The sequence below is a fragment of the Pleurodeles waltl genome, chromosome 8, assembly GCF_031143425.1.
Source record: "Pleurodeles waltl isolate 20211129_DDA chromosome 8, aPleWal1.hap1.20221129, whole genome shotgun sequence".
Lineage (NCBI taxonomy): Eukaryota > Metazoa > Chordata > Amphibia > Caudata > Salamandridae > Pleurodeles > Pleurodeles waltl.
Window position 1 is genome coordinate 1,293,134,109 of NC_090447.1, and position 27,348 is coordinate 1,293,161,456.

Sequence of the window (27,348 nt, forward strand, 5' to 3'; positions counted from 1 at the left end):
TTATGGTAATCATGTTACCTTTGAAATCACTGATTTCCTTTTCGTTCGCGCCAATACGAATTGCTTTGCATTTTTTACAAAATATAAAACCTTTATTCTGTTCTTGTAGCCAGTTGCAAGCTGTCTTGAACTCAAAATTACTTTTTACTAGGCAATCCTTCAACGAGGGTCCCTTTCTGTATGCCACATCCCGTCTCAGCCCTTATTAAATGACCAATATCAGGATCTCTCTTGATTAGGTCTCAATATTTATTCAAGATATTTAGAATTTTGTGATTTTCCTTACTATATGTCAGAATCAGTCTAATGTTTGCGTTTCCAACCTCCTTGGCTGATTTGGTTTTGTTCATGAGTGTCAGTGTACAATGATCTTGCTCTTTTTTCACCTTGTTTAATATCCCGATATCTGTATCCTCGTTTGAGGAATCTCTGTTCCGTTTCTCTAAATTTCTTCTCCGCTTCTTTCTCATTGGAGCAATTTCTTTTCATATGGACAAATTCCCCATATGGGATACTCTTTTTTAGTGGGTGGAAACTTGACCCATGTAGGACACTGTTAGTTGCTGTTGACTTGCGGTGTAATGTTGTTTGTATTTTATTATCCTCAATGTAAACTGTCACATCTAAGAACTCAATTTTATTCTGACTTATTTTATGTGTAAATTGTATTCCTACATCATTTGTATTTAGAATATCTAGGAACTCTTTGAATTTCGTTTTTGAGTCATTCCAAATAAGAAATAAGTCATCTGTTCGTCTATGTATCGAAGCCATATGACAGTTTTCTCCATGTATTCGTCATTCTCTTTCCTCCAAGCCGCATGTTTTTCCCACCATCTCATCATGAGGTTTGCATAGCTTGCAGAGACGGAAACTCCCATAGCCATTCCACATATTTGGGAGTGAAGCTGATGAGTGAAGAAAAAAATATTATTTCTCAAACATAGTTCCACCATTTCCAGCAACATCTCTGAGTGTTTTGATTCATGAATACTCCTTTGTTGTAAAAATGTATTTTACTGCTTTGAAACATATTTCATGTGAAATTGAGGTAAATAGAGACATGACAAATATGGTGACTAAAATGTGTCCTTCTTGCCAATTTATGTTATCTAACACTCTTAGGAACTCATCTGTCTTCTTTATATATGATCATAAGCTTTTTGCCATCAGTGCCAGAAAGTTGTCCACATATAGTGACAGATTTCCATATAGTGACCCACAACTGGCTATGATTAATCTGCCAGGGGCTTTGTCCAATGTTTTATGTACTTTTGGTAGAAATTATATTGTGGGGATCACGGGACTCTCGTTGGTAAGAAACAACCATTCTTCATAATTTATTAAGTTCTCTGAGTACCATTTACAAAGTCTCTTTGTTAGATCCAAAACCAAGTTATTAATAGGGTTCTCTGATAATTTGCAGTAGTTTGAAGTTACATTAAGCTGTCTGAGGGCTTCTGCCAGATAATCACTCCTTTCCATGATAACTATATTTCCTCCTTTGTCCCCTGACTTGATTTCTAGCCTATTGCTGTCAATCAATTTTTTGAGTGCCTCACGTCCACCTTTGCTTAGATTTTCCTTCTGATTCACATGGATTGTATTTTCCATCTTTTCCAGATCCGCTAATACTAATTCATGAAACATGTCAATCTTGTTGCCTGGAGTCTGGCTGGGGCAAAATTTAGATCTTTGTTTCAATTTATTTAATTTATGCCCCCCCGTAACGGTGTCCAATTCACTCAATCCATTTTCCGTTCAATGATTAAATCCGATATCTGATCAGTCTTAATTACTTCTGTTTGTTCTTTGGGTTCTATCCTGGAAAAGAACATTGCTAGTTTTAATTTACAGACAAATTTGTATAGATCGATCTTGGTTTCCACATAGCCAAAGTGTCTTTCCGGGCAGAATGTGAGACCTTTATGGAGAAGACTTGTTTCTTGATGAGTTAATTCTTATTTGGATAAATTGATAATGAGAATATTTTCTGTTTCCTCCTCCATTATCTCTACTGTTTCATCTGTCTGTTGCGTAATGGGTATTCTCTTGTTTTTCCTGGACACTCTTCTTGTTTCCCTCCATTTCTTTTGACTTCTATCCTTGTTACACTGAGTCTCCATCCTCGTCTTCTGCCCCTACCCCTTGGAGTGGTTTGATCCATTTATAATAATTTCATCTTGTCTAAAAAAAGTTGTTCCTTTTGTTCTCAGAGATGCCCCTTCTCCTTCACCTCCACTCCAATCTGTGTTGGATTCACTGTTGGTAGTATCCACGGATTCCTCCAAAGTTAGTTGGCCTGTATGTAGTTGTTGTTTCAAGATATTAAATCTTTTCGCAAAAGTCAGGATTCTACCTGTATTATAATCAACCTCATCTCTACTGAATTTCCTCTGTTTGAGTTCCTCCACTTGTTTTTCATGTATTTCCAAATTAATTTCCATGGCTGACGTCAATTTATTGCTCATCCCTTCTTGTTTCAGTGTATCAATTTTAATTTCCAACTCATTGATTTATTTCTTTAGCTCATCAATATCTTTCTTTGCATATTTAATTATAATTTCCATCATGTGTTTCGAACACTGCACACTGTTCGCACCCCATTCTTGTTACATTTCTGGACTAGTATCTGGATCATTAGGTAAGGTAAATATTCTCAGTCCTCCTTGTACTCTCCCCACCTGAATGTACTTCTCAAGAGTAATTACTTTCCAGCTTTTACGTATTTCTTTTTTGGATAAAGGTTCTAATTGCTTATATAATTGTTTGACCACTGGTGTATGTTTAAAAAGAAAAAGAGATTTTTTCATTATTTATACAGTATTTGTCTGTGTGTATAGAACTTCAGGTCCCAGAATGCCGCAAAATGGCATAATGTGAGACATAATATAGTGAACATAGAAAATACACTCACTGCCTTGATCAAGACTTGTTATTCGAAACACATCAGTGTTGGTGTTGAGGGTGTTGTGGTAATTATTAAACAGAAAAGCAAGTCTCCTGGAGTGCCGTGATTCTTTTTTGATGAAAACTAGACACAGGGGGATTGTCCACCTCTGACATAGGCACCAGCTGCTGAGCACGCCGTGAGAGGTCTGCTTTGTTTGTGTGTGTATATATATATATATATATATATACATATATGTATATCAACAGTCTCTGCCAGCTGGCAAATGCAAATGCAGACTCCAGAACTTACAGAACAATGTGGTTGCCAATCACTAACGCCCTCATTATGACATTGGCGGTAAATGCCACCTACTGCCACGCTGACGGCCACCAACATACCGCGGCGGTGGCGAATAACCTTTCACCATATTATGACACACACACACACCAATCCGATTGAACACAGCCACATACACAAATCCACCAGACCAAAGGTCATTGATAAAGTGGCGGTCCCAAAACCCATACCGTTACGCCAACAAAACAATGCATCACATTATGACTCACCACGCGGACATTCAACGGTGGTAAACCATTGGCGGTACATACCGCCACGCTCAGAATGGACACCCACATACAAAACAACACCACATTGGCCAACACCAAAAACACACACCTGACACTCCTACACACACCACACCCACACACCAACAGCACTATAAAACACACACCCACAGTCCTCACAAACCTTTGCCAACAAAAAGACTGCAAGAGTTAGCTACCAACATCACAGAGACAACTACACACACACCACTTATACCCATACATCCCTCACACACCCCACATTACACACCCCACCACATTACTAAACACACTTTCACCAACACACACCACACAACACCCATGGCACCACAAAAGCACCTCCATTTCACTGAGGAGGAGTTAAGGGTCATAGTGGAGGAAATTGTCAGGGTAGAGCCACAGGTGTTTGGAGCACAGGTACAGCAGATGTCCACTGCAAGGAAGATGGAGCTATGGTGGAGAATCGTGGACAGGGTGAATGCTGTGGGACTGCTCCCAAGAGCAAGGGATGACATCAGGAAGAGGTGGAACAACCTACAGGGGAAGGTACGTTCCATTGCAGCAAGGCACCAGTTTGCCATACAGTGGACTGGCGGTGGACCCCCACCTCCTCCCCCACAGCTCACAGCATGGGAAGAGCAAGAACTGGCAATACTGCAACCTGAGGGACTCGCTGGAGTAGCCGGAGGACTGGACACTGGTAAGTCAACATTTACTACTTATCACCCCCCATACTTGCATGCCATCTCACACCCTCACCCTCACTCCCATCACTCCACTACACCCACACACTGCACCTACTCACATGAGTAACCACAATGCAAAGACCTGCATGCTATACCAATGCATGGACACCTCTCCCAGCCCTGCATGGACACCCATCACTAAAGCATGCACAGCATAGGGAAACTAACATTCCCACAACACATCACCATACACAAGCAAAAGGTGGCAGGGCAACACCAACGATATAGGGGAAGCCAGGGATGTACAAATGTCATACACATGAAGCATAATACATCAAGTACATCCCCACAGGTACCCCAGCCAATGTCAGTGGAGATGAGGTGCCACGACTATCCAGTCCCCCAACAGAAGATGCCCCCAGTGATGACAGTAACTCTGGACTTCAGGATATGGATGACCTATCTGGCCCATCAGGGACCACTGGACAGCTGGTTACCCAAGCCCACTCACATACCACCACAGAGCCTCCCCTATCAGTATCCAACACCACAGCACCCACCAAGCGTACCCACACCTCTGTCCCCAGGACACGACAATCAGCAGTGTGCTCACCTGTATAGGGACCCCAGGCCACACCTCGCCCCCAAGACAACGAGAGACCTGGGGTCAGTGGCAGAGGGCACACCATTCAGGGGACAGAGGCACAGGCCAACAGGGACACTGGGAGGACTGCTGTGCGCCAGGGGTAGGACAGGACCAGGGAACTGACCCTCCAGGAGGCACTCTCCGAGATCCTGAGAGCCTACCAACATTCCCAGGACACGATGGTCCAGATCCTTGACAAAGTGCAGGAGAACAGGTGGCTGCAGGAGGGACAGTATCAGGGGATCAGGGAGGACCTGCACGCCACTAACACCATCCTGATCTCCATAGCAGGGGTGCTGGCAGACATAGCCAACATCATGAGGGAAGCAATAGCACAGCAGTGGGCCCCTACCACTAGCCAGACCATTGTCCAACCCTCCACTTCCGCTGCCGCCAGTGGGCAGTAGGTCCCGACACAGGACTCACAGGCCACCAGTGCCCCTCCCCCTGCAGAAAGTGAACCACCCTGTAAACATTCCCTGTGACCCAGACGGAAGCCAGATACACTTGCCAAGACCACCGCCAGGAAATTAGACTCACCTGATTGCCCTCCTTGTGTCCTACTCAGTCACCCTGTCCACCTTGAACTTCAGTTGCTCCCCTTCCTATGGCCATTGGACACTGCACCTGTGCTACAAACAGACTGGAACAATACCCTGGACTTTCCTCCATCATCACCCTATACCATTACACTTTTCCCTTAATTTGTTAGCACTAAAATAAACACCCTTGAACACAACTCGAATACATGTATGTCATGTGTTGAAAAAGTGTATTTATTCATGGAAACAGTCACATCTATTGCAAATGAGCTGTACACTGTGAGAGCATAGAAATAATGACCTGTACCTGGCTGTAGTCAGCACATCAGTACACAGATGTTATAGCACCAACATCTGTAAATGATAAACCATAGGTGACAGTAAGTAGAGGTAAAAGGTAGTTAATGCCATCATGCCACAGCCACACAGAATACACCAATAGTCATAGAAATGTGAAGTTGCACTGTCTCACTTGTGTGTCATTGGAAGTACTGATGGATAACTGATGTTCTGTTGTCCTCATCCTCATCCTCTTCATCCTCACTGTCATCAGGGTCTACTGCAGCCACAAGGGGCATCTCCTGTCTCCTCCTCTTGCAGAAAAGGTACATGGCACCTGAGGGCCAGGTTGTGCAACATGCAGCATGCCACTCCTATCTGGCAGACCTTCTCGGGTGAGTAGCACAGAGATCCACCTGTCAGAAGGAGGCACCTGAACCTGGCCTTCAGGAGGCCGAAAGTCCTTTTGATGATCCATCTGGTTCACCCATATGCCTCATTACAATGTTCTTCAGCCCTTGTCCTGCATTCCTCACAGGGGTCAGCAGCCACGATAGGTTTGGGTAGCCAGAGTCACCTGCAGCTATTGAGGGACAACATTTAGCATCACACTATCCTATGAGGTTAACGCCAGAGGCATACACAAACACACAGTGGGTGGGGACCAAAGATCACCTATTAGCCACACCCGTGCCTCTGTAGTTGGGCCATCACATTTGGGATGCTGCTATTTCTCAGGACAAAGGCATCATGCACCGACCCAGGATACTTAGCATTGATGTGGGAGATGTACTGGTCCGCCAGGCACACCATCTGCACATTCATAGAGTGGAAACTCTTATGATTCCTGTACACCTGTTCATTCTGGCGGGGGGGACAAACGCAATATCTGTCCTGTCAGTCGCCCCAATAATATTGGGGATATGTCCCATTGCATAGAACCCGGCCTTCACAGTGGCCAAATACTCCACCTGGGGGAAAGGTATGTAGCTGCACATGTGTTTTACCAGGGCAGGCAACACGCTTGCCAGCATGATTGAGAACATTGGCTGTGATATTCCTGCTGCCAAGCCCACTGTCACTTGGAAAGAACCTGTCACCAGGAAATAGAGCACTGATAGCACTGCACAAGAGGGGGGATCCCAGTCGGATGACGGATAGATGAGATCAGGTCTGGCTCCAAGTGGGCACATAGCTCTGTGATTGCGGCCCTGTCCAGTTTATAGGTGAGTATAATGTGTCTGTCCTCCAGTGTAGCTAAGTCTACCAGGGGTCTGTACACGGGGTATGTCTCCACCTCCTATTCATCTGCAGAGGTAGGTATCTAATGGAATCAAGAGTGAGTAGGCTGTCAAAACCACAACAGCAATCCACATGATGCACTTTTGTATTGGGACAGTGTTAATGGCGAAGTATGTGCCAATCGAATCTGTGGCACAGCAATTGTTGATATGCCAGTTCCTCTCCCCCTGAAATGGCGCCCGTCTGTCCTGTAAGTAGGGACAAGTGAAAGTGAACTAACTCCGCAGACGTTGAGCATCATGGCGGAAGATGGTCTTGCACCGGCGTGCAATTCCTCCTTGGATAATATGGGGCTTTATGGAGTACAGTGGCCAATGGGGATCTACGCTGGCGGTGACGGTGTACACCGCCGCGGACGTGACCGCCATTTTCTATCTCAATCCTCACTTGTTTCCTGACCTTCAATGGGAGAAGACATACACTGTGCGTGCTGCTGTGATCTGTGTCTGGAACCTACCATAGCCTGTGTGACCGGGGAAAGGGCCCCTGCCGTCACTTCGGAGGAATTAGAGCGACTGGTGGATGGGGTCGTACCCCAGTATGGACAGCTGTATGGGCCTCCAGACCAACAGGTGAGTACACTTTGGCCACGATGCATGTGGTAAGGATGCACGGAGATGTGTGTGAAAACATTGTGTATTTGACTGCTGGCATTGTACATGTTGTGCGATGGCCTATGTGTGTGCCAATGGTGATTAAAATGGGTATGGTGGGCCATTTATGTGACAGGCTGGACTGTTTGTTTAATTATGTTCTCCTGTCTGTATTGCCTCTGCAGGTCAGACCCTCAGACCCTGACCCCCCTGATGTCCTGCATACTGGCGGTAGCCTACCGTGAGCTGGATGGGCGCTTGAGGGCATCACAACAGCCACAAGGGGGTGAGTGCAGTGGGTATTAGTACATATTTTGGCTCGTGGTGTGGTATCAGGGTGGTGGATGTGTCTTAGTGGATGCCCCTAAGGCCAGGCCAGACATTGCAGTGTGGGTCATCGGAAGGATAATGGGTGTATGGCAAATACAGGTGACCTAGCTTGTTAGCAGTCCATTTCAGGCAGGGCATTGTGGGTCCCAGGATTGCTGCAGTTGGCGCAGTGTGGTCCTCATCTTGCCTCAGTGACTAGCCATGTTCCTGGTAGTGCAATGCATAGTGCTTAAGCCTGTTCCCTGTGTGTGACTGTGGTGTGTATGCCAACTGTGGTGTTGGTGCAGTCATTGACCCAGTGCTTCCTGTGTCTATCCCCCCCTCCTTTCTTGTTTTGTAATCTTGTTATTGTGTGCATTAGCATCATCTGACAAGGGAGCAGGGGCATCGGCAACAGAGGGAGCTGCATCCCACAGGACCCAGGAAGCAGAGTCTACCGATGCCGAGGGAACCAGTGGGACGGAGGGCAAGGGGAGCACCACGGCGATGACTGGAGGGGACAACACAGACTCTGATACCTCCTCCAATGGGTGCTCCCTGGCGGATACCTCTGTGACCACCCCAGCTGCCGGTACAGCCGTCACCCCCATACCAGCACCGCCCTCCCAGCAGCCCCTCAGCAAGTTTCCCGTACCCACTCACCCTGGAGGGTGGGCATCTCCTTCGCCCCAGGCACCTCAGGCCCTGCCTCAGTGAGCCCTGCTGCCCTGAGTGAGGAGGCTATTGACCTCCTGAGATACATATCTGTAGGGCAGTCAACCATTGTGAATGCCATCCAGGGACTGGCATCCCAGATGCAGCAATGGAATGCATTCCTGTAGGGCATTCACAGTGGATTGGCAGTCCAACAGAGATCGATTCAGGCTCTGGCCTGTTCTCTGATGACAGCCATTGTCCCTGTTTCTACCATCCCCTTCCAACTTCCACTTCCCAGTCCCATTCTCCTCAACCCCAACCCATCCCAGGTACACACACAGATGAGCATGCACACAAGACAACACCCAAGTGTGTCACAGGCAAACACATGCACCACACTTCATCCCACAAGCACTGACGCAAACACCATACAGTTGCAGACACTGCCTCCACTGCCTCCACCTCCTCCTCCTCCACCACCTCCCTCACAGTCATTTCCACACTCACACCTGCATGCACCACATCAACATCCACTACCAGCATCACCACACCAAGCAGAACACACACCTCACTGGCAGACACCTTCACAACAGCCATGCACGCATCCCCTATGACCTCTCCCATGGTGTCTGTCCCTACCTCCTAATGGACACAAACACAAGCACTCAGACACCTATCAGCCATCCACCTCACATCAGCATACATCCCATGCACCAGCAGACATACTCATCCAACAACCACTCCCTCATCCTCCACTCCCATTACTCTTCCCTCCTCCCGTTCCAATGTCACTAAAAAGCTTTTCCTTTCCCAAATTGACCTCTTCCCTACCCCCAGCCCCATCCTGCACATATGGACAGGGTACCAAGGACACAGTCCAGCATCTCAGCCAAACAGTCCACAGGGACAGTGATAGCACCACCAACTCTTGGTGGTAAGGATACCACACCTACATCGAAGAAGGGGAGGAGCCAGCACTACCAGGCAAGAAGGGGAAGGAGCCTGCACCACCAGGAAAGAAGGGGAAGGAGCCTGAACCACCAGGAAAGAAGGGGAAGGTGCCTGCAGCACCAGGCAGGAAGGGGAAGAGCCCATCCACCCCTGCCAGGAAGGGTAAGGGATCCATACCCCAAGTACTGGAGGGGACGTGGCCCTCTACTCCAGCAGAGGCTGTCAGGGTGACACCTCCACCACCAGCTGTCACAGAGCCCCCACCGCCAGCTGATGAATTGCAGCCAGCAGAAAGTGCAGAGACTGCCCAAGAGGTTCCTCCATCCACCACCACACTGCAGCCATCAGACAGTGCAGAGGCTGAACAGGAGGCTCCTCCATTCACCACCACACTGCAGCCATCAGAAAGTGCAGAGGCAACCCAGGAGGCTCCTCCATCCACCACCACAGTGCAGCCATCATCGCCAGCGGACGCCATGTAGGCCACACTCCAGGGGCTGCTGTGCGAGTTGCCCCCTCCAGAACCAGTGGGGTAGTCACCCACCTGAGAGACTGTGGCCTTGCACTCCCTAGTGCAGAGCAATGGACATGGAGCTTCCTCAGAACCAGTGGGGTAGTCACCCACCTGGGAGACTGTGGCCCTGCACTCCCCAGGACAGAGAAATGGGCATGGAGCTCCCTCCAGAACCAGTGGGGTAGTCACCCACCTGAGAGACTGTGGCCCTGCACTCCCCAGGACAGAGAAATAGGCATGCATGGAGCCCCCTCCAGAACCAATGGGGTAGTCACCCACCTGAGGAACTGTGGCCTTGCACTCCCCAGGAAAGAGAAATGGGCATGGATCCCCCTCCAGAACCAGTGGGGTTGTTTCCACATCCGGCTAAGGTGCCCCCGCCCCACTGAGGTGCCTGCCTATTTGCAAACTGATGCCCCTGCAGTGTACTATCCAGATGTGGTCAGGATTCGAGTTGGGCCTTAGACTGTGCCCTGTGGCCATATGGTCCCTTTGAAGATTGGACTGGGCAGTGTTTCTTTGTGTACATGTGTACAAATCTGTTTCATTGACAAATCAAATTATTAATTTTGATTTTGATCTGATTATAATCACTTTAGTCCATTCCTTTTGTCCTTGCATTATTCTGCCGTTTTTCGGGGACAAATTGTTTTTCGTGTGCAGCTGGCTGTGCGTATAGTGTGTGTGTGTGTGTGTGTCGGGTGTGTGTCGTACGTGTGTGTGTCACTCTCATTTTCCTCCCACCCTCCCTTGTGTGCTAGGCAGCTGTACTCACCGTCGTCGTCTTAGTCGGCGTTGGTGTTCCAGGTGGAGCATAACGTAGAAGATCATCAGAAAGACTTGCAGTTCGGGTTCCATGGCGGCGTTGTTTTTCCCTGTGTCTTCGATGGTGAGTCCTTTCTCTTCAGTGATGCATTTCGGCAGGCTTTTGATGGCGTTAGCAACACCCTGGAAAAGGTGGCGGAGTGATGTGTCTTAATATAGTGGGCGGTACTTTGTCTTCCACCTGGCTGTTGTTGACTACTGCCGTGGTGAGTGTTGTTTCCACCCTGGCGGTTGGTGTGGGACATTGGCTGTCTATGGGAGTTCTCACCGCCATGGTCATAATTTGGCAGTTCCTACCGCAAGCCTGTTGGCGGTATTACCGCCACTTTAACACTCACCGCCAATGTCATAATAAGGGCCTAAGGGCCAGATGTATGAAAGCATTTTTCATTCGCAAACAGTGCGAATGCCCATTTGCGAATGCAAAATGCCAGTTCAGAATGTATGAAATACATTCTGAATGCAATTTTAAGGAATCGCTAAAATAGCGATTCCTTAAAATTGCGACCCTGTTTAGAGAGTCGCAAACTGCGACTCTCTAAATTAGAAATCGCAAATTAGGATTCCTTATTTGCGATTTCTTAGCACATGTATGAAGCAATTCCTAAATGTGATTTTGGCATTTAGGAATCAATAATTACCACCAAGTTGAACTTGGTTTGTAACCATGTGCAAAATGTAAAAATGCATTTAAATGAATTTTTAAATTGTACATGTAAAGCACACATGCCCTTTTGGCATGTGTGCACCTTACATGTCCCCCCAAAAAAATTTGGGGTGCAGCAGAGGGGGCCTTAGCCCCCCAGCACCCTGGGGTTTTGCATTTCCAAAATTGCGATTTCTGGTTCAGAAATCGCAATTTTGGAAATGTAAAACATTTGCAGATATGGGCCAACAGGCCCATAGCTGCGAATGTGGCCGGTATTGCAATTTGCGATTCGGTAATAGCATTTGCGATTTTTAAGAAATCACTATTACCGAATCGCAAATGTGATACATGGCACTTTGCGAGTCGGAAACAGAGATTTCTTAAAAATCGCTGTTTCCGAATCGCAAAGGGCCGTGATGATACATCTGGCCCCATGTGTTTATTTTCAGACATCCCAGTGTGTTTCGGCGTTAACACACAACTTGTTCACGGGATGTTAAAACACATGCTAGTATAGATTAAAAAGACCTTCCTGTGAAAACACAAATGATGGATTGAGGTAAACAGTGTGGGAAGTTTTTCACACACTGTGGTGGCCATCTTGAGATGTTACTATATAATAATCAAAGTATATCAGCTCATTAACCATTCTGCAAATTGATAAAGAAACAAAATCAAAATATGAAAACCTGAATGTCATGGCTCATACAAAGATTATGGGGTCACTATGACCCCTATGGAAATATGGAGGAAAGTACTGCCAACAGCCCGGCGGTACATTCCTCCATATTTTGACATTGGCGGTTTGGCTGAAGCCATCCCGCCAATGTACCACACCGACTGCGATGGCTGTGATGGCTGCCTGTGGGATTATGACCCCACCTACCGCCATGGTTTTCGTGGCTTCCTTACTGCCACAAAAACCATGGCGGTAGGCACTATCAGTGACAGGGAATCCCTTCTCTGTCACTGATAGGGGTCTTCCCTACCGTCCACCCCCTACACAGGTTCCACCTACCCCCCTTCTTCTCCAGACCCCCCTTCATACATGCCCCTCCCTTCACACAAGCACACATGCATACACACAACCATCCCCACATTCATCCACGCATGCATACATCCATTCACACACACATCCACACACACTTACATACATACAGGCAGACACGCATTCACACAACTCAACATACATGCACTCACACCCCCAAACATGCACACACATACAACGCACACCTGCATACATGCACGCACTGACATACACACACACACACCCACACACACACACAACACCCCCCCACTCCCTTCCGTGTCGGAGCACCCACTTATCTGTGTCCAGGGGGTCCTCCGGCAGGAGACGAGACAGGGTGCTACTACCAGCAGCAACATCCAACAGCAGAACACTGCCAGGCCATATCATGTCTCATGATACAGCCGGTGGTGGTCCACTGGTGTGGTGCTGCCACTGGTAGCAGCGCCACCTTACCGCCATCCTCCGCCATGGCCACAGCCGGATTTCCGCCATCATTCTGGCAGAAATCCAGCTGTGGTCATGATATGGCGTACGGCTGGTAACCGCGGCGAAAGTCTTTTGGGGACGGCCGCCGCGGCGGTAGGCAGCACTTACCGCCATTGTTTTAATGAAGGCCTTTATTTTGCCTCCTTATTACCCAGTCTTCCTGTAGTCACAAAAACATATTCAAGGAGTCTATTACACTGTAATACCCAACCAATTAAGCTTCGATATGTACAACAAGTCAATCGAAACATTCAAAGCCCTAGTGGGCAACATCCATCAAAATGAACACCTCATATCGTTCAGCCCTGATGGACTTAATGTCCCCCGTCCACTTAAGAGCCCAACATTAAATAAACAAATCATGCAAAAAATGAAGTACAAGTGGGTGTAAAGTTCACATAATAAAGCAACATGTGAAAGAATATCAACAAAATTGTCTTATCTCAGCAACTCACACAGATGAAGAATCACGCATGCTGCATCACACTATCGCCACCAATCCTGTAACACAAATAACCAAAAGGGAAAATTAAGAAAATGGTAAAAGCTTGAAAGAAATATAAAAAACATCAGGCCATTAAGTGGAGAAAATGCATACGTATCTGTGTGTAACACAGAAAATACCCTGCAGTACCCCTCAGAACTAGATGGCATCTCCCAAAAAGGGTCCCACCCCACATCAAATGGCAAGGAGCTGGCTCAAGAAACTCTTAGTCCCCCTAGAATACTGATTATCCCACCTGAGTATTTAGACCATTAGGACCCTTGATGTTGCATGCCAGATCATACCTGGATTCTAGGCATCTTAACTTATGTATATGATTGCCTGCCCTAGCAGAGGCAGCTACTCTAACCAAGACACAACAATCTCAGTAAAGCGTCATTACTTTTGTGGTCAGTGGCAAAGTGTTGGGACACCACTTATTGTTTGTCAGGGTTCTTGATAGCCTTCAAGTGCTCCAAAACCTTCTTCTTCACCAGCATTGAGGACTGGGGACTTTTTGGCGTGAGTTGTAGTTACCTTAGGCCGTGAGTTATAGTTACTTGAAATAACTATTACTGTTGAATTTCTTTGGTTTTGTGAGAGTAAATTCAGCACTTAACTATAACTTCTCTATAACGTTTGTTTTTTAAGTGAATTTCGAAGGTTTTTTAACTGTGAAGACATTTTCATTACTCTATGTCAATCCAACCACTGCAACGCATGGCCTTTGGCAATGCATGGTGGGGTTGGTCACAGGGGTGAAGTTGAGCCTCAAAATGTCTGCAAACGCTTCATGGTTGAAGGGTTGGCAGCCAATCAGATCTCTACACGAGATCTGGAGGATTCCTGAAGTATTTGCACCTCGACGTATACAAATGTGGTGTTCTTTTAATATCTAAAAAACTACTTAATGCATTTACACCAAATAAAAAAGGGCACTTTCCGGACCAAGAGCTACAGCTCTGCCAAATTTGGTGCAATTCCGTCTAGTGGTTCAGTCTGCAGATGTGTCTAAAATCCCTATTGGAATTAACATGGTAAACCGCTTGACAGATCATCCCGAAACGTTCCATGCACAGCAATTGACAATTTTGGGGGAAAATTTGGACCAAAGATACAGCCAAGCGATATATATATATATATATATATATATATATATATATATATATATATATATATATATATACTCATATATACATATACATATCTATGGGGGTGATTCTGAGACTGGCGGGCGGCAGAGGCCGCCCGCTAGTCTTCCCCCGACAAAATACTGCTCCGCGGTCGCAAGACCGCTGAGGGTATTTTGAGATTTGCCCTGGGCTGGCGGGCGGCCGCCAAAAGGCCGCCCGCCAGCCCAGGGCAAATCTACCTTCCCACGAGGACGCCGGCTCCGAATGGAGCCGGCGTAGTGGGAAGGTGCGACGGGTGCAGTTGCACCCGTCGCGTATTTCAGTGTCTGCTTTGCAGACACTGAAATACTTTGTGGGGCCCTCTTACGGGGGCCCCTGCAGTGCCCATGCCATTGGCATGGGCACTGCAGGGGCCCCCAGGGGCCCCGCGGCACCCCCTACCGCCATCCTGTTCCTGGCGGGTCTCAGGATGGCGGTAGGGGGTGTCAGAATCCCCATGGCGGTGGAGCGCGCTCCGCCGCCATGGAGGATTCTCCCGAGCAGCGGAAAGTCGGCGGGAGACCGCCGACTTTCCGTTTCTGACCGCGGCTGAACCGCCGCGGTCAGAATGCTCGACGGAGCACCGCAAGCCTGTTGGTGGTGCTCCCGTGGTCGGTGACCCTGGCGGTCACCGACCGCCAGGGTCAGAATGACCCCCTATATATCTATATCTATATAAATATATATATATATATATATATATATATATATATATATATATATATATATATATATTCACTGAAAAAACAAAGGTTGCAGGGAAGTTATAGTTAAATTCTGAATTTACTCATACAAAACCATAGAACTTCAGTAGTTATAGTTAGAGTTCTTTCAAGTAACTATCATTTGCGCCCTAAGGTAACTATTACTCATGCCCTTGCCATGTACAGTTTTATTATCAATAATTTTATTGCAAATGTTGCAGTGATAATATCAAAGATGCCATACAAGATCTCATCAATGATATAATATGTGGAGAAATTAGCTGTGCATGGCGAAGGTGCGAGTCATAGTTATCTTAGGGCACAAGTTATAGTTACTTGAAAGAACTATAGCTGTAACTGCTGAATTTCCATGGTTTTGTACTAGAAAATTTTGAATATTACTACAACGTCCCTCGACCATGCGCAGCGGGGGTTGGTCTCAAGGTCTGGCCTGTTGCCAGATCTTGCAGCCAAGCCCTTATATCCACCCATCCCCGCGCCACGCAGGCCTTTGGCCGTGTGCAGTACATGCTGGCCACAGGCCCTGTCTCTGTCAGTTGATCTGTGAGTGGGTGCATGAGTGTCTGGGTGGGTGTGTGAGTGGACAGAGTCTCTGAATTCATGTATGGGTGAATGAATTAGTGTATGAAAGAGTCAGTGTTTATTTTCACATTCGTAAATAATTTGTGAATACCCCCACAACTTCCTGTGTGCAACAAGAATCACCACACAGAAGGGGCGTGGTCTAGCCACGATAATAGATGGCTGCCTAGGAACGGAGCTCCGCAGAGTGGCGGGCCTCGGACCAGGGGTGGAGGTGCTGCACGGGCAGTGAGCCTCCAAATTCTGCTACTGAGGGGGTGCCATGGGATGCTGCAGTGGGGGGACACTCATTGGTTGAGGAGTGAGCCCGCTACCCCTTGAGCAGGACGTGCTCCCACTGCGGCCTACAATCTGGCACCAAGCCTCGGCCTTCTATGACTACCAGGCCCAATAAGAAAGGAGGAAAGAGCGGCTTTGAGCACCTCCGGGAGGAGTGCGTGCCATGGTGAGGACTCGCCGATGGGCCACCCCCACAGCCCACGACCCCGCTCCCCCATACGCTCTGACCCTCCCCCCTCCTCGGAGAGCCCTGCTCAAAACACAGGGAAGCCTTGGACTTGGTGCACCTGACGCTACAGAGTGGGGTGGAGGGCCGCAACAACGACCGCCCACAAACCGAGGAATGTGAGACCACACACCTGACCTCGGAAGGGAAGGGGTGGACACAGCGCCCCCCCCCCCCCCCAAGGACAGCTTCCAAGTGAATGGATAGCAGACACAAGAACGCAGCAACCTCATAGCCATGGCGCAACACTGACAGAGAGGGACCCTGGTCAGTTGGCCCTTGATCCTCCGGCTACTGCGTGCTTTGGACTCTTAGGAGGAAGACACCCCGCCTCCTCCTTATCACCACACTTACAGCCCAGGGGAAGCACGACCCGCTGAGTTTGGCACGAACCACAGAGGAACTGCGTCCCGCAAGACCTTGAACCAGGACAACAGATAGTGTGGACCAAGCACTCGCTCCCACACAACGCAGGAAGAACCTAGGGAGCCTGTTGGGAACACAAGAGAGAGGACCATCCGTGCCACTACACGCTGCGACAGTGGATTGACCGTGCTGCCGACAGCCTCCAGACCGCAGGGCCTACAGACACAGGGTGACTAAATCACTGTTGGAATAGCGGAGACCCCATACACTAAACCACCCCTCCTCGCTGGTCCTACATCCACAAGCCGCGCACCTCCCCTCCCTCTTTCTGACTTCTGACCCCTGGCATTGCAGCAGTCACTTTCTGACCCCCATTAACTACTGGACCCATCGCTGGAAGTGGCAGAAGCTTCTCACCCCCTCCTTCTCCCACATCTCTTGCTCGCCCACACAATGTTGCTGAACCGAAAGCCAGCACTCAGTGAAAGACCCCTTGGTCTACAGCCTACCGGACCATACCCGCATCAGGGAGTCTGCGATGCCTGGTGGCAGGACGTCGGGCAAGCACTCAGGCAAACGGATAACGCAATTTCTTTTCAAGGAAGCCCTACAACATCTGCAAGCCCCGTCCCCCGCCTCAGAAGTGCATCCAACCACTCCGCCCAGCAACATGGCGGACCAAACGCCATGGACCGCATCCTACAAGAGATATCGGCGGTGGGTAGTAGATTGGAGGGGATGGACAACACTATGGCCTCGCTGACAGCAGAGACGAAATCCATGCGCCTGGATATCGCAGGCTTTCAGTCACGAGTGACAGGACTAGAACAGCGAGTGACAACGGTGGAAACACATATCACCTCTTCCCAGGACAGAGACCAGGAACTTATATATCTTTGCAGCAAGCTAATAGACCTGAAGGCTAGGAGCCGTAGAGACAATGTCTGTTTATTCTGATTCCTGGAGAACATTGAAGGCGCGGACATTCACTCCTACCTACGGGAGACCCTACCCAAGTTCACTGGCCTAACTTTCGATCCATCCTTGGAATTTCAAAGAGAGCACAGACTAGGCCCCAAGCAACAGGATGGAGCCAACCAGCCACGCCTAATCATAGCATGCCTCCTACGACACATGCAGACCCGCCGACTCCTACAGGCGGCCCACGCACATGGTCCATTTAGGATGGATGGACACGAGATCAGGTTGGCTACTGACTTCTCCAAAGAGACCAGCAAGCGTAGGAAGGCATTTCTGGCCCTCCGACCCAGATTGCACCAGCTGGAAGTGAAATACAGTCTGTTTGAACTAGCAAGAATGTGGATCACTAAAAATGGTGTGTCCAAGGACTTCTACGATCCTGCTATTTTTCTGGAGGGGCTTCAGACTCAGTCCATGGACACCGCTACTCCGGCCCGTCCTCACGACATGTCTGGGGCAACTCAGGGCGCGCCATCCCCGAATCCCATCCCCAGTGAAACGGGCCTGCCCACCGTAGACTTTCATCTCAGGGAGAGAGACCTAGAAAGACTCACGAAGAGCCACAACGACATGGGACAAGTACTGCAGGCAGTGGCGATGCACACCCAGACAACAGACAGACAAGTCTCATTCCCCTCTGAAGTCCAACGCGGCACCCACCTGATGACAAAGATGCCTGGCACACCACAGGAGCGGAGACGTTGGTGAATATGGAGCCCTGAGCAGGGCGCAATGGTCCTCCCACTGAGACGACAGAAGGAAGAGTACCTGCCTTTATCTTGTCCCTGATGATTTGTTTTGCAATTGAATTGTATTCCAATAGGTCTTAAGGAAAAACTTACTCTGTGGCTCAGCCCCCGTCAGGACTGTCTGAGTCCACTGCATAACATGCCTATCGGATTTAGTATGTTTACAGTTTGATTATATTCGCCTGATTGCAGTTCGATGTCTTAATTATTCAATGTCATATAGTTCACATGATCGCAAACCACTTCCTCTTTCTCTCCCGCTGACCTGCTCCCATTCCTCTCCCCGCACCCACATGCCCCTCCAAGATAGAACCCCCTGCGCTGCCTGTTGGGCCCCCCATAGCTAAAATGTCTTCCATCCATTGGTAGTGACTGATGACAGGCATTATGACTTGCGTATCTTATTTGGGGGTCACTGTACTGTGAGGCGTGAGGTCCTCAGCGGATATGATGATAGACGCCCCCCCCCATCCAGATCAGATGTCCCGTATCCACGTCACCCTTGTGGCTAGACACTATTTACGCAACCCTGGCCTGATGTCACCCACTGCACACATAGTGACGATCCCCCCATTCCCGGGCGGCCTGCTGCACCTGCTTCAGTCCTTTCTGTGGCCCTGTTCTCCCTCCCCAGCAGAGCGGCGCTGCGCCGGCTTCTACTACATGCTCATGCGCTACCCTACTGTGCTTACGCCGAGACACAGGGATTGCAACGGCGGGACGTGGCTGTTTTGCGCATCCTCCCCCGGTCGGGGGCCCACCCGCCTTGTGATTGAGCTTCACAGGTTTAGGTTTAGACCCGCAGACTATAGTTCAGGATCGGCGGGGCTTCACTGCTCCACCCTCTTCTCTTCTCTTGCTTTCTTTCTTTCTCTCCTTCTTTCTTTCTTTCTTTCTTTCTTTCTTTCTTTCTTTCTTTCTTTCTGTCTCTCTCTCTCTTCCTACCTCTGATCTTGAGGGTTGTATTGAACTCTGTCTACCCTTTTGGCTCATTTCTCGTACTTCTATTCCTCTCCCCTTCTCCCTTTCCCCTCTTTTCTTTCCTCTCCTCTCTCTCCTTTTCTCCCATTTCTCCCTTTGCCCTGGTGTCTCTCCCCCTCTCTCCTCTCTTTCCACCCGATTCATCCTCCTCGCCTTACCCCCCTACCGCCTCAACAACTGTCCTAGACAGTCTCTCTCCCTAGATACCTGTACTTACCTACCGCCCCCTCACCCCCCCTTGTCTGGCCTCCTTGGCCCCTATTTCCGGGTCCCACCATGGCTGGCCCTCCTCCACCCCCTCCTACCCCACTACGGATCACATCCTGGAACGTAAACGGCCTCACCCATTTCATAAAATGGAAAAAGATGCTCTCCTACCTCCACTGTAAATGGGCTGATATAGCCCTGCTCCAGGAAACACACCTTGACAGGGCTGAATACAATAAACTGCACCGGGACTGGGTGGGAACAGTGACATTTAGTTGCAATCCCACCCCGCAAGAACTAGGTGGTTGCGTCCCCCGGAAATGCGGTGTTGCAATATTGTTACAAAAAACCATCTCTCTCACTGTCATTAAATCATGAGCTGACCCAGAGGGGCGGTATGTTTTCACTAAACTAAAGCTGAGGGACTTCTCATTATGCGTGGACTCTATTTACGCACCAATTGGTTCAAAACGCCTGTTCTTTTTTTAAATCAACCGCCTTTTGACTGAAATAGGGACAACTCGTTATGTAATTGGGGAAGACTGGAACCTGGCTAGAGATGCGGTCCTAGATAGAACTGGACCCTTGGATATTACCAATAACAACGACAGGGCTCTACAGTCTGATGTAATGCTGGACAACGGCCTGGTGGACCATTGGAGGCTGACACACCCGGTCGACAGAGAGTATACTTTCCTGTCGCCGGTGCACGGCACCCAATCCCGTTTAGACTGTTTTCTCATATCGCACAACATAGTGGCTCATGCCCAGGTTGTTCGAATACTGGAATGTGGTCTTTAAGACTATTCCCCAATCCACGTCTCTGTCCAAGTGGGCCTGGTGTCCCCGGGTTGCAAATCTTGAAGATTTGCTGTCCATCGCTACCACTCTCCGCACGATAAGGCGCAGTTACTGGCTCATGCACCCACATACGTTCAAGATAACCGGGCACTGTCGACTCCAAGAAGGTCATATGGGCAGCGGCCAAAGCAACCATACATGGGCAAATGATCCGCGACGCAGCGTTAGCAAATAGAGAAAGAAAAGCATGACAAGTGGCCCTGGAAACCGATATTAGACATCTCACGCGGCAATACACAAGCCACCCCTCTCTTCCCAAGCATAGGTGCCTGGAATGCACCCACATGGCCTTAAACGAGCTTTACACCTCCCAGGCTGAATACGCCCTGCAACGCCTACAAGGGTGACACTATGAGCAAGGAGAGAAGGCTGGTCAATTGCTAGCAGCTCAGCTCCGTCTGAGAACAGCTGCCCTCGCTATACCGGCCATTTGCGCCCACACAGGAGAGATGCTTACGCACCCACAAGAAATAGTCAATTAATTTGCATCCTTCTACCGACATCTCTACACACCGGAGTCGACATCCAGTCCTGCCCAAATCGAGGCCTTTCTCGCTAACATTGACTTACCCTCCCTTTCCGACGAGGGTCCCAATCTTCTGGACTGGGAAATTAGCAGGATGGAAATTGCAAAAGTCATCTCTGATCTCCCCTACCGTAAATCACTCAGGGAAGATGGATTCCCCGCAGAATTTTATAAGTGGGAGGGGGAGGAGATGATTGATGTCCCACATGAGGCTCTGGGCGAGGCTTGCCGGATGGAATCTCTGGGTGCAATCTCCAACAGTGCCACAATAGCGATCATACCGAAATCTGGACGAGATCCCCTACTCTGCAGCAGCTAGCGGCCCATATCTCTCCTGAACAGCGATATTAAGATATTAGCCAGCATCCTAGCAAACCGCTTACGTAAAGTCATACCATCCCTAATACACCACACTCAGGTGGGGTTTGTACCCGGTCGCACCTCCAGAAATCACCTACGAACTCTCTGCTATACTCTATGGGCATCCAGGAATGCGCCGGAGGCCACACTAGCTCTATCTTTAGACGCCGAGAAGACATTTGATCGCATAGAATGGCCCTACCTGTTCGCGACCCTAGCAAAGTTCGGTTTGGGTGTCCAGTTTATTTCTAAAGTCCGCCTGCTTATGATCACCCCACAACACAGGTTAACTGCGGGGGATTCCTTTCGGACCCCTTCCTCATTCACAGAGGGACATGGCAGGGATGTCTCCTTTCACCCCTTTTGTTCCTTTTGGCAATGGAGCCACTAGCAGCCGTCATCCGTTCCTCTCCCTTGATAGCGGGCCTTCCTCTGCCGAGTGGTACCTCCAAAATCTACTTATACACCGATGACGTCCTTCTTACCATAACTGACCTGGAACGTTCCCTACCAGCCCTATTGGAGATCATCGATAGATTTGCACCCCTCTCTGGTTACTGCATAAATTGGGACAAGAGCGAGGCTCTCCCCCTCTCACCCATGACAACAAAACCTGCACTTTTCATCTTCCCATTCCGATGGACCCCAAAGCGCCTCAATTTTCTGGGAGTTCTAGTCAATCAAGGCCTGGTCCATATGGTGGCAGACAATTTGGAGCCCCTCATTGCGCAAATGAAGCTTGACTTTGAAAAATGGACCCATCTGGGCCTCTTCATGTGGGGCACGATACAGACGGTGAGAATGGTCACGGTACCTCGCTTCACTTACATTTTCCGCCTACTACCCCTACAAGTACCTCTCTTGACATTAAGGCCAATTGACGCAGCAATTAGAGCCTTTGTTTGGGGCTCTACGCGACCACTACTGGCATCAGCTATGCTAATGGAGTGCTGCTCTCATGAGGGAAGAGGGCTTACCTCCGTGGTGCATTTTGCCCTAGCTCTACACCTGTCTCAAATGGCTAATACACTGCCTGGATCGCCGGAGCCACCGCAGTGGGTAGATTAGGAGAGGAAACTGCTTTCCCATGACGGGCGACTCAGCGGTCTTTACTGTGACGATCTCTTGTCTTCCAGACAGTGAATCCGATCTTGAAGGCTACTCGAGCGGCCTGGTGTAGGGTCAACCGCCTGCTTTGGGTACACCCTCTCCTGCACGCCCAGGCCCCCTTATGGAACAACGATAGCTTGTGGATAGGGAGAGGGGTGCTTAACTGCCCGCAGTGAAGCAGAGCTGGTATCATTGATCTTGCTCAAGTTTTGGAGGACGGAGCACCCAAATCCTTCGCTAAACTGCAGGAATTTAACCTCCACCACACGGCAGGAATGGCGATACTGGCAACTCAAACCCTGTTTACAACAGAACACTGACAACGCCCGCTGGGGACTCCAGCCTTCACCTGTGGTAACTTATTTAAAGACATGGGGAAAGCATAAAGGCATTATGGCAGGCCTTTATGAGGTAATCATGTGTCATCTGTACTCGCAAACTCTTCTGGAAAAACTACGCCTGCAATGGCAAGTCTGCCTGCAGCGGACCTTTGACACAGAGGACTGGACAGACATTTTGGAGCCTCTGGACAGGGGTACTCGTGAAGCTCGACTAAAATTCTGTCTCTTCAAGGTAATTCATGATTGGTACTGGACCCCGGTGAAACTATACAGAACTGGGCTTCTCCCGCATGTGAAGTGTTGGTGTTGCCCAGAGTCACACTGCGATTTGCTTCATATTCTAATTGACTGCCTGTCCGTCCAGCCTCTATGGAACGCTGTGGGACTCACCCTGGCTGAATCCATACTGCTTCAGATACCACTCTCCCCTCGCTTATCAGAATGCACGATATGGCTCCCCTCCTGGCCCTGTCCAGACTGCAATGAAGACTGTTGCATACGGCACTGGCAACTACAAAAATCTGTATTTTCCGTCACTGGAGATCGGTGGCTTCTCCAATCCCGGAGGAATGGATTGTGGCAATGACCCGCATAGCCACACATGAAAGAGTCATCTATAATCTACAGGATCAGGCTACTGTATTCAATCAGGTGTGGATCCCCCTCCTTGCAGTACCACCGGTGTAACCTGTCCGCCGTCAGCCACTCCTGTTCCACGCCCATCCTCGCTCCTGATCTCACTGGCCCTTAGTAAAAGCCCCAGCCATTCCCCTGCACCTTTCACATGCAAGTTAACTATTGCCCTACCCTTTGCGCAACCCCCTCTCCTCGCCCTACCCCCCTCCCCAAACGGTAGAACTCAATCTGGCTGCACTCTAGGGACCTTACCATAGTGCCTTCTGCTGTTCCACTGACACCAGCTCCTCTCTCCTCTCTTCTCTTTTACCTTTTCTCCTCTCTCTCCCTTCTTTTCTATCATCTCTCTCCCCACATGACGGGCTGCTTTGCATTGCACCCCGTGAAGACCTTAGCAGACTTTGCAAACATCCTCTGATGAGGGCGACTAGCACTAGCTCCTCACTCCCTCTCATACTGGTTCTCCTTGGTGCTAAACCTTAATGAGCCACGGTTGTCACAACCGGGTGCTAGTCTCTACCTACACATCGAGCATTGATTTGCTGAAACCGCCCCAGATATCCAGATCTCTGGCGCAAGGGGATGTAACCCGCAGGGGCGTACTAGAAGAGATACATGAAACAAGGTTAACTCAAGTCACGTCTCATCACAGCATGAAATATCACCCCAGACACCGCACCACTATGCTGCCTACGTCTCATCTTTGCCCTCCTTCCCTCTACCCTCACCCCTTTACTCCATACACCTTTTCTTTTCGTAATCTTCATCGCTGTTGTCCTCTTATAATGTTTAAATGTGTTGCTGAATGTATTTAGCCTACTCCACCACTCCTATGATACAACCTATGTTATTTCCCAAACGTAGAGGGACTTGGATCCCCTTCTGCTCTGTATCATTATGCAATGTTAATAAAAAAATTAAAAGCAAAAGAATCACCAAACACTTTTTGGGAAAATTTAGGAATATTCATCAAACAGTGTAAAAGATATAGGCAAGTCAAAAAATGCTTTTTCTGTGGAAACATGGTCCCAGCTATAACTACCTACTGGCGACTGACAGGAGGTCATACATATGTGTATATCTATATATACATACATATATATATATATATATATATATATATATATATATATATATATATATATATATACTTACATATATATATATACATATATATGTATATATATATACTGACAAAAATCTAAAAAACAAAAAAAGACAAAGGTTCCAGGGATGTTATAGCTAGGAAACAGAATTAAAAAAAAACATAGAAATTCACTTAAATAACCAAAGGTTACAGGGACGTTATAGTTAGGCTCTCATTTAAACATACAAAATCATAGAAATGCACCTGAAATTCTCAATGATGTTATCAATGATGTTATCAAAGATGTCATGAGTCCTTTAATAAAAAAAATATGGGGGGCCACACAGACCCCACTGGGCCCCGGGGACCACCACCTCCCCTGGGCTATATTCTAAAAGTATGTGGGGGGCCAGTGGACTACCCTGGGCCTTTGGGACCACCACCTCCCTCGGGCCAAATATTTTTTTTCACAAAAGGAGTGGGGCCACATGGCCCCCTCCCTTAGCCAATTTTGGCACTGGGACCCCATCCTCTGGGCCCTGACCATTTATGCAATGGCACACAGGACAGCCATGACAACCTATGGGCCTTGAGCCACCTCCCGCGATCCCACAGGCTTCTGTGAGAACCAACATTGCTCCCACACCAGGGAGCTGCTTTAGAAGCAGCTCCCTGCTTGCAGGAGCAATGTTTTCATCTATTTGCCTGTCCGTCTGACAGCTGGCAAGGAAAGAGGGGAAAACTCCGCTTTCAGCAAGTGGAAGCAGTTTGCCAGCTCCCGCCAAGCAAACAGCTACCTCCCGAGGGTGGGCCCCTCAGGAGGTAGCAGTAGCCAGCCCGGGGATGATCATGGTCTGCTGGGCCATGTATGACTCCATGAGGGGGGCTGCGTGCCCCCCCTTCTTTGATTTAGCCACGGGGAGGTGGTGGACCCCAGGACTTGGGGTCTGCGTGGACCCTCTCCTAAAAACATTTTCTAGCCCTGGGGAAGTAGTGGTCTCCGGGGCTTTGGAGGAGTCCACTGGACCCCACTTTTATTTTTTATAAATATTGTCCTGGGAGGTGGTGATTCCTGAGATGCGGGGGAGTGCAGTCTCCTGCATACTTTGTATAAATAGCACCACGGAAGTGGCACTCCCCGGGTCCCGAGGGGGTCTGTAGGACTCCAGTCATATTTTAATTAAATTAGCCCTGGGAAGGTGGTGGTCCCTGTGGTGTGGGGGGGTGTGCACAGCACCCCTGCATACTTTGTATACATAACCATGGGGAGCTGGTGGTCCCCGGGACTCGGGTGCAGGACTCCCCCATTATATCATTATTTAACTAGCCTTGGGTTGGTGGTGGTCTCCAGGGTGTAGGAGGGCTATGTGGCCCCCCACATATGTATTCAGAAACTGATACTGAACGAATTTACGTCAAAGAAAAAAGGGTCATCTGTGTTCCAAACGCTACCTTTCTGTCAAATTTGATGTAATTCAGTTCAGCTGTTAGGGTTGCAGGTCTGTCTAAAGATTGGGGAATTAACATGGGAAACACACTTTTTTTGACCCTCTGTTTTCCTCAGCTCCGGCTTGACGGTTCACCCCGATACTTTCCATGTGCAGCAAACCTCTAGAAGGCACTTTTTTTGGAAAACTTTGTGAAGATTCATCAAGCGGTGCCAAAAATGTAGCCAAGTTAAAAAAATATTTTTCTATGGAAACTTGGTCCTAAGTATAACTGCCTACTGGCGACCACCAGTAGATAGTAAATATAAATATACATATATACATGTATTACCTAGTGGCGCTTGCCACTAGGTAGTTATAGTTAGGACCTAGTTTCGATAGAAAGAGCTTTTCATTCTTTTGCTAATACCTTTGGAGCTGTTTGATAAATGTTCACGAAAATGTTCCAGACTATATAACGCTCACTTCAGCTGCTGTCTGGACAGTTTGGGAATGATCCATCAAGCGGGGACCAAGAAAAAAGGGGGGGTCCTAAAACGTGTTTTCCCCTTTAATTTTTCCGTACAAATTTGGAACAGCAATAGCGCCAAAACCACTCAACGGAATTAAACCAAATTTGGCAGAAAGGTAGTTCTTGGTCCAGAAAGAGCTCTTTTTGTTATTTGATGTATATCTGTTCAGTAGTTTTTGAGAAGTTAGAGGAAATCCAAATTTGTATATATAGGGACGTGAAGGATTCGCGCCCCCTCCGGATCTCGTGCTGAGATCTGATTGGCTACCCACACTTCAGCAAGAAATTGTCGGCAACCATGCTGGGACTTAACTTAAGCCAAGTCTCACAAAAATGAAAAAAACTAAAGAGGACACCCTGACCCATTAGCTCTGATACTGGGGTCCCAAAGGGACCCCCAAAGGCTTAAAGGCTTTTTTGGGGGACATTTTCATGGGGAGTCACAGCGGATCCAGCACCCAAAAAAACCAAAAAAGCTCGTGTTCCCGTGCTTCAGAATTCTGAAGTCCCTGGGTGGACCAAGTCCCGGGAGAATTGCTAATATAATGCGCAGGGAGCACCAGTCCACCCCAGAACCCCTGGACCACCACCTCCCCGGGGCTTTCAAGATTTGCAAAAGGGGGGCACCTGAGCCCCCTCCTGCAGCCCCGGGGACAAGCACCACCCTGGGGCTAAAAAGAAGCAATGCAGGGGGGCTGCCTTCCCCTGCAGCCCAGGGAGCAGCCACCATTGAATTGTGTGCACGGGCCCGTCCCCCTCTGCAACTCCTGAGA